This window comes from Lissotriton vulgaris, chromosome 11 (assembly GCF_964263255.1).
Source record: "Lissotriton vulgaris chromosome 11, aLisVul1.2, whole genome shotgun sequence".
NCBI lineage: Eukaryota > Metazoa > Chordata > Amphibia > Caudata > Salamandridae > Lissotriton > Lissotriton vulgaris.
In genome coordinates, this window is record NC_141699.1 from 207,370,857 (window position 1) to 207,384,975 (window position 14,119).

The window sequence follows — 14,119 nt, forward strand, 5'->3', positions numbered from 1 at the left end:
AGAATGGCTGTAGTGGGATAATTGTTTTTTAGTGAGCAAGGTGCCAATTCACATAGCATTTTACTTAAGGGTATCTTCCGGCCGAAAATTCCAAAGTAACATCTAATTTAGGGGTAGTACATACTTACTTCTCGACCTACACTCTGTCTTCTTCAATCAAGGCCCCCAACTAGGTGCTTCGTTTATTTATATATTTTTGCATATTTTATATAGCACGAACTCGACCCTGAAGGTATTGGAGCGCTTTACATGAGCACCGTATTTACATTACACATTCAGGCACGTTGAGATTAGGTTATTTGCTCAGAATCACTGGATGTGGACGTGACCTGAGGCTCGAACCCTGGTTTCCAGCACTAGCGTCGGGCGTTTATGCAGACGGACCACATCCTCTCCATCGTGTTTGAAGACAGTTAAACAGGCTATATAGAAAGTGGTCCTTGTTAAAAATAAATCTCCAATTGATGCATATATAAACGTGTCCTGTTATCGTCCGAGATGTGTGTGTCTTTTGCTGTTATCGGCCGCCAGTAAGTTTCAAGTGGTGCTCATGCATGCGGAGGGGCCTGGCACCAGCCGCGGATGCTGAGCGCGCGCCTCGGTGGGCCGTCCTCCCATCCTGTGGGCCGGGCCTCCTCTGGAGGGCAGGCACAGCTCGCACACTGTGTCAGTGTCGCCGGAGCCGAGCAGCTGGAAGGAGCTCCCTGGACTCAAGAGGGGAGAGGCGGCCGAGGCACCAGGCACCGCCCGCTGTCCATCACACACTGCACCACTGGGGATGCGAGGCGAGCAGCAGCAGTAACCCGGACGAGAGCAGCCGCAACCCGGGGGGCGAGAACTGCAGCTCACCTGGCAGAGAGGCCACGGAGACCGTCTGAGCCGCAGCAGCCGGTGCAGGAGTACCACGCAGGGCTGCTTCGGCTTCAACCGAGGAAGGGCTGACCCTGGGAGGGAAGGAAATCTCCCCGCGAACACTCGCAGGTCCCGGGAGACCCCAGGGGGAACCTACAGGTTCAGCCCGTCCTGGTGCACCCGCAGCTGCCGCTTCACCCTAGGAAGGGCACAGGCAGCTCTGGTGGAGAACATCAGGTTGTCCCGGGGATCGGGGCTCATCAGGGCAGCGCTCCATGCACCGAGCCCGGCGCTCTCCCTGCGTCCGCAACCTCTGACTGCCCGAGGAAGGGACTTCTCCAGGCTCAGGAGAGCGCCCGGGGGACTGTCGTCCACCCACTGCTTCCCACTGCCCGGGGAAGGGACCAGGCGCAGACCAGCACCAAGGGAGCGATCGGGGACTGCCTGCGTCCCAGACACCACCAAAGGGAGGGCAGTGATCAGAGAACGCTCTGCTGATCCCGAGGGGCCGCTGCTGCCTCCCGAGCACCGGTCCTTCAGTCCAGAGCTGCCTGAGATCTCATCGGCCCGTCCAGGGAGCAGGAGCCGAGGGTTTCTGGACCCAGGAGGGTACATAAACCGTTGCTAGCCCCGAGTCCTGGCGGAGTAGAGGGGCTGCACGGAACACAGAGAATCAACCATCAGTCAAAGAAGAGCCGAGGACCAGCTGCGCATCTTCTCCTGGGCCACCTCTGTGAAAGCAGCTCCTCCGGGCTCGGGATCACGGGACCACCCCGACACTGCTTCCTTTCATCCACCAGTTCAGTGCCCTCTCCCCCGGCCCTGTATCAGCCCCCTCAGCCACCGGGGACCCCCACTGGAAATATAATCTTCACCACAGATCCTGACGGCTGTACTTGTGAGTGGCAGTAAAGGCGTAGAGTAGAGCCAGCGTGATTGTGACATGAAAGGAACGGCGACCCCTGCAGCCTGAAATAAATACACCGGATTCGCTTTTTGTGCAGTTTCAATCACCCAGCAGCGGGCGATTCAGTGCCCTCAAAATTAATCTGCAAGACGAATGAATGGTTCTTCCGTTTCACGGACTGTAGCGTCCCCCCGGAGGAGACTTCCCGGCCGAGCCTGACGCACTTTTCCTTGAACATTGGATTTTGGGTTTCCATGTATGTTTTCCACCTGGGATCTGCGGCGCTTGTGTTTTTAGAGAGGTCGCCGTCCGCCGTGTGGGGTCGAGGCGCGCCCCGGCACATCCTCTCTCCCCCTTCTGGATTCAGGGTTTTATTTGCTGTAATCTGCACCCTCATGGAGAGAAGGGTGACCCATTTCCGGACTGCCTCCCCCTGAGCCCCCGAGGACCGCGTCCCCGCCTCACTCGTTTTATGGTAAGCACTTCAAGTGGAGAAATCGCTTTAATTTCACATCGCAATATGTGGCCGGACTTGAGGCGCCTGTGCAATCAACAGGTAGAGACTGTTTTGACTTTGTTTTAAGTTACTTTGTTGAGAGAGACGGTGTCCCCAAAGCAAGTCGCTGCCTTTAAATGTCGTTTTATTTATATATTCTAATTTACTTAGCATCATCAGGAGAAGCGCGTCTCAGAGAGGTTTCATAGCTAGAGGCACGCGAGACTTTTCTAGTGCTTGGTTACAACAAACCCCGATTGAGGGAAACACATGGATAATTGGGAACTTTATAAGCAGGCACGTCTTTTACGAGTAATTCTCTGTTCTGGAGTTTAATATTGCCTCAGATTCCCGTGAATTGGTTGCCGTTGGATGGTGTTGGTTTCCTGACAGGCCTTTGTAACAAGAGATGGCCCGTGCTAGGCGTGTTACCCTGGGGTGGTTTGCTTAGAACAGGTGGGTGTCCTGCCTTTGTCGCTTTTTCCAGGGGTTGGTGCCCGGGGCGTTAACGTTGTTATTGTGTACAGTGCTTGATATGCGACCAGGATTGATAGCGCGCAGAATCTGTCATTGGTGCGGCCCCGCAGCGGTGTGTGTTTTTGGAACGCGTAATTGTAATTGGAATAGTCAGCAACGAAACATGTCTAAGCACTGCAGCCTGCGTGTGATGTCTGACGCGTTTGCAAGCTTCAGGGCGATGTCTGGGGTGAAACAGACATAGTCCCGATAGGGTTAGGGCACAGCCAAGATGCGTGTCACTTTCTTATACCATTGACCCATTGTATCTGGACACTGGAATGAATGCTGTGATGATGCGTACACGTATAGCGCATACTTGTACATTTGGCGGCGCTGTAAATAACGGGCATATTTTTAATAATTCACATTTCATCAACGTCAGAAGGATGAAAGGCTGAGCAGGCAGGGATTGAAGGTACCGGCTCCCCTCAGACCTCTGCAGAGGGCGCATTAACACCCCGACCCGTGGAATTGGCTGCCGAGATACCGCGAGTCGGGGAGCCTGTGAGCTGCAGTGTTACCCAAAGCTTTGCCATATTGCGGGGGCAGCCCTTGAATGAGAGAGGGCAGGGGGCGCCTCGAGGTGACGGGGCACTTTAAGTCTCGACTTCTTTTCTGAAACTAATGAGAAGGGATGGCGGGTGGGGTGAGGGGGTGGCTGGGGTTTCGATAGTGCTGGATTGCGGAGGGGTTTATTCACGGGCTCTCCTTGGCTGACAGATTTTAATTCTAGAAAGAATGGTCCCGGAGTCAGCTTTCAGTTTATCTCAAACCATCTGCTGCTCCTCCCCGTCCTGGGTCCCCGCTCCCGGGGCCTTTGAGCCCTTCTGGGGCCATTGTCAGACACAGTGGAGGTGATTTATGGCCGTTCGCGGGCAGGCGGGTCACCCCGAAGCCAAATCTAGAGTTTCCGAACACATTCCATGGTCCCTGCACCTCTACAGAGCTGTCAGAGCCGGGGAAGAGTTTGTCGCCCAACACCGTCCGTCATCTTTTTAGAAGCATCGGTCTCCGGCAGCCTCCTCACACCTTCCCAGGACAGCAACCCCATCCCTTCAAGCCCCCACTACAGCGCCCCCTCCCTTGCGGCTGGCACTGGGAGACGCTGGCCCCGCCATCCTCCCGCCTGCGAGCTCGTTCTGGGCTCTGACAGGTCGCATTACTCTTCCTAAAAAGCCCGACGCCTCTCTCGGCGCGCAGACCGCGCATCCCACGGCAGATCGGACCGCACCTGGCGCCCCACCCCGGCATGAACCCACACTGTCTGCACCGCTAGGGCCGGGCCGTCCGGACGTTGGAATCTGGCACCCACGTGTGCCCTGCAAACAGAGAGCCTTCACAGACCCGGGCACATTCTACACCCCGGTGCCACCCAGACCGAGGAACGCTACGTGGACCCGAGGCAGCTGAGTGGACGTGTCCAGGACAGATTTAAAATATATCCACAAGGAGAGTCTGCGGCTCACCCCCAACATCAACACTCGGGAATAGGATGTGGCGTAACGGCCAGAGAACTGCCGACTCTGGACCTATAGTACCAGGTTCGCGTCTCGGCTCAACATCCTGTGATTCTGGGCACATTACTTGATCTCCACGTGCCTACCAAAAACGAATGTGTTGTTGCCTAATGTAAATGGTGCTTCTATAAAGCGCTCTAATACCTTTGGGTCGAGTTTGATCTATATAAAAACTGCAAAAGAAAGAAGAAAATCATAGGAGAGTTTGTGTCCCTACGACCAGAGCTGCAGACTTTGGAACTGGAGAAGCAGGTTCCAGTCTCGGCGTTGGCTCAGCATTTTGTAGTTCTGGGCTGATCACTTAGTGATTAAGATCACTTAATCACTAAGTGATCTTAATCACTTCGTGCCCAAAACCCTTGCATATGACCATGTGCAACGGAGCTCATGTAAAGCTTTCCGATACTTTCAGGTCTGGTCCGCACTATTTAAAAAAATAAAAAATAAAAATAAACTTGTCGCTTTCAATGCCACCCGAATCGATATATGTTATCATTATTACATTTACACATTCGAAGTCTAAGGTGGTTTGGTGCAGAAAAATTGAGTCGAGCGGACAGCACAGCAAGCACAATATGGAATACACAATTCCCCCAGTGGTTTGTGTCGTGTGTGTTTTTGTCGATTGACCTTCCACGCAGCGACGGCTCGTGGAGGGAGTTACGGTGGGGCAGGAGGGCGGGGAGGGGGAGGGGCAGGGCGGAGGTTGCTAAAAACCGGCATATGGATAATTGCAGGTAAGTAAACAATTTAATTAATAAAACGAATTTCGTAGCTCGCACTGCATTGCATTTTGCGATGCAAGGCGCACTACGAAATTCGTTTTATTAATTAAATTGTTTACTTACCTGCAATTATCCATATGCCGGTTTTTAGCAACCTCCGCCCTGCCCCTCCCCCTCCCCACCCTCCTGCCCCACCGTAACTCCCTCCACGAGCCGTCGCTGCTTCCACGGCATTACTTGTGTCGGGTTGTTTTATAGCTCGGACCACCCATGTGTGAGAGATCGCCGCCTCGGCGTCCCGTGTCACCTGCTCGTAGTGGGGCTCCGAGCTCTGTGCAAACATGGCGCTCTCGTGACAAACAGCACAGCAGCGGCAGGTGTTTTCAGCACTGCCCCGGTGATGCTGGATGGCTGGGAGGAGGGGTTCAGCGTCCCTAAACCCGCTCCTCACGTAAGAAGTGTTATAACTGGGTAGAAAGATGCTAAAGTAGGACGGACTGGTTGATGTAACCTTTGTGCCCATCCATGGGCACCGGTGTGGGTTATTGTTTGCCGCTGCTGCTGTCTCTCCACAGGTGATTAGAATGTACCCGGTGGAAGGCTACTGCGATTCTGAAAATCCCATTCTTCTAAAAATATCATTCCCTATTTCATCAGCCACTCAGCTTTTTAAGTCAACCCCTCAGTCAATTAAAGACTTCTATCACAAAAAATTAAATTCAAATTATCACTAAAAACACACCAACCACGTTGTCCTAGTTGCTTGTGTATCCACATAGAAAACGTGTTAAGTTTTTGTTAAAACACATTTGACTGATGGCCAAGGACAGCCACGGGTAAACACTGGCTTTATCAACCTTCACAAATATATACAGTTCCAGCAGAAATGTATTCAAGTCGGTCAGGCCCACCCGGGAGGCAGTTGTTGCTTGATTTGTTATCAGTGGCAGTCTGGCCTAGAGCGAGGGAACATTTTAATGTCATACTCTCCACACCAAGTTTTGTATTTTGATTTTAAAAAAGTTCCATTTTTTACTGGTGCTATAATTATTACCACTAGCAACCGTTCAACTAGATGTTTTCATTCATTTTACTGTCTGTCCATCAATTTGGACAAAGCCACCAACATCATGTTGATATCATTCCACTCTAATTTGTACAACTTGCTATTATGCCCTCACTCAGCTCCCCTAACACGAACTGTACTGAGTGGGTATATTTCGTTATATCTAGAGAAGGTTAGAGAATTGATCGCTAATTTAAATATTTCAGGAAAGGAATTTATCGCTGAAGATGTTATGAGAAGCCCATCATCTGTAATTAAAAAACATTTATTTAATTCACACTTATTTTAACTCCTGGGCCATCATTTATGTGCTCAGTAGCCACAGTAAAGATTCGAAGGCTAAATTAAATATCCAGATAGGCAGGCAGTATTTTTGTGTTCTACAAATTTTAATCTCTAGGGAGTAGGCGGTGAAGTTGGCTGCAAACCTAAAACTGTGGCTCTTTCGCTATCAACAGTTAGAAGGATAGTCCAGTGACCAAAATATATTGTCTTTATTAATGCAAAAAGTATCTTTAATATTGTTATTTTTTAATTCACTATGACATATTTTGAACACGACTTGGCTAAGAGGTAAGGGAGAGCGTCACAAGAAACAGCTGACATGAGATTGACTTTCAAATCTGTAGGGACTGAGCCACATGACTTCCTCTCCCAGAACTTTACCTGAGCACAGGCAGGGCACAGGTCCGCCTGCAATCTATCTGGACAGTTAAAGTGCCACATTGCCATGCTAAAGGCAGTTATGTGGCATAAAAGTGCCAGATAACATAACACATTTTATGTATTAAATCGTGCAGTCAGTTTTCTAAGAACCCTTTCAATCAGCTCCCAGCTGTGAATTGACATCCTCGCAGCTCTGCCTGTGCTTTGACCCTGGGATAAACCTCCCAAATCAGGTCTGAAGGGGAGTGAAGGTTGGGGGGTCTGTGTGGTATGCAGATGACTTGAGGGGTTTTGTCTACACAATCATTTTTCCCACTTGCCATCATCTCACATCGTGAGGTTGTTACTTGCTCTTACCAAGTAGAATCCACATCACACACCGCTTCATGCACACTTTTAGGAAATCCCTTTGAATAGATCTCGATCTGCTACATAAGGCAAACACGGACTTTTGAAGCAAATGGGCAAAATAAACTTTGCAGAGTGGCATTTGAGGTAATAGCATGTCAATTATCCTGTCTGGTTGCTGGAAAGCACCAACGTGGCTATTGCTAGAAAATTGCTTCTACACTAAATCCATTTTTTTTGCAGAAAACGAACCAATTAGCATGACATTTCCCCCCTTCATGTATATTGTGGCACGTTGGCATAACCATTTCAGAGATAAAATGTGGTACTTTAAGTGGTTTTAGGAAAATTACCCAATGCAAATTTCTACCTGCAGCACAAACATGGCGGGCTAGTTTGCACGTCGTAGGCGGTGGTTCTGCACTATGGAAATGGGGCTTTTTAAAAATGGTGTGGAAAGATCCAGTCGTTTGAAATAGAAGTGTATTGCATTTGCCATTTTTTTTACCTGCTTAGTTACATTGTGTATTTTGTTAGGTAGACATATTAAGTATATTATCAATCCTATTGCATTCAGCGGTGATGCTTTCATGGTAGAAAGCAACTTTGTCACCATAATATCACTGCCTGGTAATTCACTGCTGGTACCACAATATCTCCGCGTCCCTCAACAGCATTAAATAAAAGTGCAGCGTGAGAGATGAAACAGGTCCAAAGGGGTGGGTGTCTCCTGTTGAAAGACACATACAACTGAATAAGGAATTACAGCTTTAGCAAGGGGACAGAGTATAATGCAGGCCCAGCTGTTCCTGGTTAGTTTCCGGGTTGTGGCCCACCTCTGTTGTTTTGTGGCCTCTTTCCATTTCTCTTGCCTGAATCTTCTGCTCATTCCTGAATCAGCAAACCAAGATAGGACCAGGGCTGGCAAGTGGGACACAAGCATTGGCAACGCCAAGAGATCTTCTTGCATTGTGAATGCTGACTAAAATATATTTACAAAAGTTTGTACAAAACAAACAAAAACATTTTTTCATGCAATGCAACTATGAGATAACACTTGATGTGTGCTAGTACAGTGTTCTTTTGAAATGCAAAATAGTCCCTCTTGCATTGCAATGCAAATGCCCAACAGGGAGAAGAATGATACATCAAACAGCCAACAGCCTGAGGTGAGAGGTTAACACTCCTGTGGGGCAGAGCCAAAGTAAACTTCATATATAGGATCATAAACAATAGGTCTCTATACAGCTCTGCTATCGAACCACTCCTAAGAATGAGACAAGGGGTTGAGGAGCAACTCAAAAAGGCTATGATGCTCAGTGTGAGGTATCACAGGGCGACACCTGTGCTAAATGTGCAAAAGGCAACAGACAGGCGAACATCCTCAGCATTGTCTGTGCAACTGCGAACTTCCACCGTGAAACCACTTCCAGACTATTTGTTGATCTATCGAAAACAAACTACTACGTTTGATTGGTAGAGAAATTATAAAAATAATTTCTGAAATGAACAGTTTATGCCTGATGTGTCTGGAAGCAAATGGTCTTTGTCAGCAAGTATTCATATACAAGTCATTTTGATGCAAACATGCTGATTGAGGCTATGAAAATCGATAGTTATTTCATCACCATGCAGAATTCCAGTGCAGGTGTGCTCTTTGTGTTCACCACTGATTGCATAATTGATCTGAGATCTCATCTAGGGTCTTATTGCAAATATATATTGACTTTAAGTACGATTGATTTTGATTTAATGAAACCCGTATTCAATCATAGATCATTGACTTAATAAGTAATTTAGGAATGGGGAAATTGATCTCAGGAAACAATAGAAATTAAAGGCTATATCACCAGAATTACAACTACACATTTGCTCTCCCATTTCTTTTGACTCGGGGTCCCAAAGGGTTGGAATGCTATCCAGAGCGATTGTCAGTGGTTAGACCTTTTGCAAGCATTCCTCACACCACCTTTTGTATGACTGCGGTCCAGTGGTGTAGTAAAAGGGAGTGGCCGCCCCGGGCGGCACATGTTTTGGGGCGGCGGCCTCCCACCCCGCTCTTACTTGCTGCCGCTGCAGGGCGTCGGATGCAGGAAGAGCCAGCACCCCTCCCCCGCTCCTACATGTGGCTGCTGTGTGTCAGTTAATGCAGGGCCGCCATAGACCGCAAAAGGTCTAGCCAAAACACCGCTACGGTCCTTATCCACAGTCGAGACTTGCAGTTGGGGTCCAGACCTCAACTGAAGATACTATGCTTGCAGTTGAAGCCAGGGCCTCTTTGGCTGTTAGGGCACTAGATCCACACTCTGCTCCAATTATATTGCTCAGGCGGCCTGCTGATGTCAACAGGTTCCCTTCCTTTAACCCCTTCGATGCTGATCACGACCCCCAGCCGTCATGCACTATGGTGGGCGTGTGCTGATGACGGCCGTCATAAACCCGCCCACTCGCGATTCTGCCGCACAGGCGCAGAATCGCGGCCGCGCCCCAGGGGTTAACCCGCGTCACATCGAGTTCACGTTGACATCTGCAGATCTCAAATGCCCCCAACATCTCATTGCCTTCAATTAGATTTCTGGCCCCAAGGTAGCCGTAAAAGCTAGTCCTTGGTCCACGCCCTGTGCATGTCCTGAGTACATTTCTCATCCCCTACCACAGATCTCTCTTCCCATGCAGCAGCTGGTGGGGACCAGGGGGTTTATCAGGAGAGCTGGGCATGCCCGGCTGTGAAATTGAGCTCTGCATCTGAAGCGTTTCCTGGCAAACGTCAAGCCAGGTTTTTGTACTGGGCACAGATGCAGGCAGATTGAGAACAGCCACTTTTTTGCGCATTTACAAATTATTTTCGAGAAATGACGCATGCACAAAATGTGTTTGTTTCCTGAGAGCAGATTGGGACGCACATTGCAGTAATCGAGCGCTCTGTGCTTGATTTCATGTGCCCTTTGAGAAACCCCAAAGTAGCAGTGGGTTATTCAGAAGTAGAATTAAGGCAAATGGAGGATGCTGAGCATAATTAGGGAAGGAGAGAAACAATAAGAGACTGACTTTTAAATCCCATAGGATTTATTCTGGGGTAGGTGATCGTTCTAGTATTTGAACATCACACTCAAAATCACAATATGTGTACACAGGGCCCTTTCAGCAGTTCATGAAAAACCTTTAGTGGCCCTTTCACAGAACATGGTTTTCCCTTGTGCTGCATTTGGTTTTCCCTTGTGCTGCATTGCTTAAGGGAACGACAAATGCATTTTTGCAAGATGAATGCACAGTAGGAATGGCCAAAACGAAATCTGTAGATTTCAAGTCATTAAGATATGCCTGCTCAGCTGTCTCCGCAGGTCACTGGCGCTGTCTCGGCGCATCAGTGAGTGGGCATGGACTTTTATACCGTTTATGGACATCTATAGGTATGGCATGGCACGGGCATCTAAATATTACCCAGAAACCTGGTTAGAAAACTAGAAAAGATGGATAAAAACAATTGAGAAAAAGTTTCTTCATCTCTGAGAATATCTCAAAGGCAGTCTTCCATTCCATTGTTTTTAGCTCATCTCTGCCATTTTATGCAGGAATCAACCCTACAACCACCTTTTAAACCCTGCACATTTCCCAGTATGCAGCCTGGAATAATGTTCTCCATTAGAGTTCCATTATTACCATTTTAAACACCACCGTTTTTTTTAAACAGAGAAAAGCATTGCTGATTCAGATGCAAATATGTTTTGAGCTAATGTCGGAGTGGGCATTTCGTGCACAATGATAATGTTTGCAAAATACATTAGTATGGAAATGCACATTGGAAAGCTCGTGCCACATCAGGAACCAGGTACGTACAATAATAGATGGCAAATGAATGCAGGCAATCACATTCAAAGACCCACTTTTGATGGCAGAGAGTACTGGGTTATGATTGTGTTGTACCATTTCAGTTTTGTATTTTTTTTATTTTTAATGTAGTGCTCCTTTAATTAAAGTTTTTATGAATGCGCTTCTCTTGTTTAGGGCAACGTGACACACAATTAGAAGCTAAAAGCAATGCGACTGCTTAGGGTACACGTTGTTCCTCTCTGCTGTCTGTGCTTTTTATTGTGGAACACATTTACACGCCGTTTATGCTTTACCTCATTACAACCCTCATTACAGCGACAACACCTTTTCATAACACTGCGAGTGCTTGCCTTCGAGAGCGCGGTTGTAATGCAGCCTGAGTGTAATGAAATGGAAGTGTTCATGGTAATGAGCTTGTCTTATTGACAGAGGGGGAAATGTGCGCCACTCAGGCACCCGTAGTACGCGCAGTGTCGCGAGACTCGGCGGCGTGGGGAGGCGGCCCGCGTGCAGCACGGGGCCACAGCGGGGGGCAGCAGGTAGCACTGAGGCTGGTTTTTAGCCCTATAGAGAGCCCCCACCTACATCTTTTGGTAGTAAGGAATACCTGCTCAATTAAATGTGCTCTATGACATCATATTTGTGGCAAAACATAATAATTATGCAAAATATGTTTTTATCAAATTTTCCAGGGGCCAGTGACTGGGCATGAACATTGATAAAGACAAAGCATGGTATGGACATCCATAAACTTCCCAGACACCTGACTAGAAAATGAAAAAGAGACAGACATAAAAGTTTGAGCCAAGGAATGTCTCTTGAGCAGCATTCAATTCCATTGTTTTTAGCTCATCTCTACCAATGCATGCATGGATCAACCCTATGCAATTAAATATTGGCCCTATCCCAAAAACGAATAATTATGCCAAAATTCCTAGGCCATGTCTCCTTTGGGTAATGCATCCAATCCCAAATGCAGGCATCGTCTCAGGGCGGAGTCCCCGTTTTGTGTTTAAGGGCTTAAAGGGGGCTTCTTTGATGAACAAACAAGAGGCATAGTGGCAGGGGCATTTGCAGGAGTCAGATATTGTCCACACTGCTGTGAGGGGCTGCTAAAGGCAGGGGTGGGGGTGCAACAGTCATCAGCAGCCTGTGGTCCTCCTCACCCAAACCCTGCCCCCCACCTCCTTAAGAAAGGTGTTCCTTCTGGCCTTGCCACGCCCCAGTCACTCAGCCAGTGCAACAAAAAAGGCACCTGACTGTCCACCTGCGCCCTCTCCTCTCCCAGCCACCTCACACCTCGTCTACTGCCACCCTCTTCAAGGGGGTCTGTGGAGGGCCGGCTCAGAGTTTTCTGTCCTGGGTGTCCCGCCCATAGACATCATGTATCAGGACAAACCCCCACTCTTCAAACAGAAGACTGGGTGAAGTTCACACTAAGCATGGAGTGAATCCAGCGAACTATGGAAAATGTGGTCTGCTTTACCAAAGCCCAATGTTTCTGAACTGGCCCGAAAATATGGGCATAGTGGGAATTTTGCCAGCCCCTACAAGCGTCTTGAACAGTTAAACTTTAAGAAACCCTCATTACAAATGCATAACATTTTCAAATATTTTGCGGCTAAATTATTACCTGCAAAATAAAATATGTAGAAATTTTGTGCTGTTATTAAAATTAATAAATAGCGAACACCCAGCATACTGGCAAAACTGAAGCCAATTTCCCAGCAGCTGTGGCTCAGCAGGCTACCTCAGTTCCTGTCATTGAGAGCAGTAGTGAGCCAGGCCCTGTCACTGAGAGCGCTGTTGAGCCAGGCCCTGTCACTGAGGGCTCTGTTGAGCCATGCTCTGTTACTGAGAGCGCTGTTGAGCCAGGCCCTGTCACTGAGAGCGCTGTTGAGCCATGCTCTGTTACTGAGAGCGCTGTTGAGCCAGGCCCTGTCACTGAGAGCGCTGTTGAGCCAGGCCCTGTCACTGAGAGCGCTGTTGAGCCATGCTCTGTTACTGAGAGCGCTGTTGAGCCAGGCCCTGTCACTGAGAGCGCTGTTGAGCCAGGCCCTGTCACTGAGGGCTCTGTTGAGCCAGGCCCGGTCACTGAGAATGCTGCTGAGCCAAGCTCAGCCAGGCCCTGTCACCGAGGACACTGCTGAGCCACGCCTTGTCACCGAGGGTGCTGCTCAGCTAGACCCTGTAACTGAGGGCGCTGCTGTGCCTGACCCAGTCATGGAGTAAATTGCTGAGCCAGGCCCTATCACTGAGGGTGCTTCTGAGCCAGGCCCTGTCAGTGACAGTGAGGGCGCTGCTGAGCCAGGCCCTGTCACTGAGGGTGCTGCTGAGCCAGGCCCTGTCATTGAGGGCGCTGCTGAGCTAGGCCCTGTGAGTGAGGGCACTGTTGAGCCTGACCCTGTCATGGAGCACATTGCTGAGCCAGGCCCTATCACTGAGGGTGCTTCTGAGCCAGGCCCTGTCAGTGACAGTGAGGGCGCTGCTGAGCCAGGCCCTGTCACTGAGGGCGCTGCTGAGCCAGGCCCTGTCATTGAGGGCGCTGCTGAGCTAGGCCCTGTGAGTGAGGGCACTGTTGAGCCTGACCCTGTCATGGAGTACATTGCTGAGCCAGGCCCTATCACTGAGGGTGCTGCTGAGCCAGGCCCTGTCAGTGAGGGCGCTGCCGAGCCAGGCCCTGTCACTGAGGGCACTGCTGAGCCAAGCCCTGTCACTGAGGGCGCTGCTGAGCCAGGCCCTGTCACTGAGGGCGCTGCTGAGCCAGGCCCTGTCACTGAGGGTATTGCTGAGCCAGGCCCTGTCACTGAGGGCGCTGCTGAGCCAGGCCCTGTCATGGAGTACACTGCTGAGCCAGGCCCTGTCACTGAGGGCGTTGCGGAGCCAGGCCCTATCACTGAGGGCGCTGCTGAGCTAGGCCCTGTCAGTGAGGGCGCTGCTGAGCCAGGCCCTGTCACTGAGGGCGCTGCTGAGCCAGGCCCTGTCAGTGAGTGCGCTGCTGAGCTAGGCCCTGTCAGTGAGGGCGCTGCTGAGCCAGGCCCTGTCAGTGAGTGCGCTGCTGAGCTAGGCCCTGTCAGTGAGGGCGCTGCTGAGCCAGGCCCTGTCAGTGAGTGCGCTGCTGAGCTAGGCCCTGTCAGTGAGGGCGCTGCTGAGCCAGGCCCTGTCAGTGAGCGCACCCTCACTCCCAGGGCG

The 14,119-nt window shown here is 49.8% G+C and overlaps 1 protein-coding gene across 1 annotated transcript in view; it reads left to right on the forward strand.

Moving 5' to 3' along the window:
* The first annotated feature begins 666 nt into the window (after positions 1–666).
* The window catches only part of FAM222A (family with sequence similarity 222 member A), a 216,006-nt gene continuing 202,553 nt past the window's right edge, over positions 667–14,119 (forward strand). The window contains exon 1 of the mRNA XM_086943116.1: positions 667–2,234. The gene's annotated coding sequence lies outside the window, so the exon portion shown is untranslated. The remainder of the gene's footprint in view (positions 2,235–14,119) is intronic.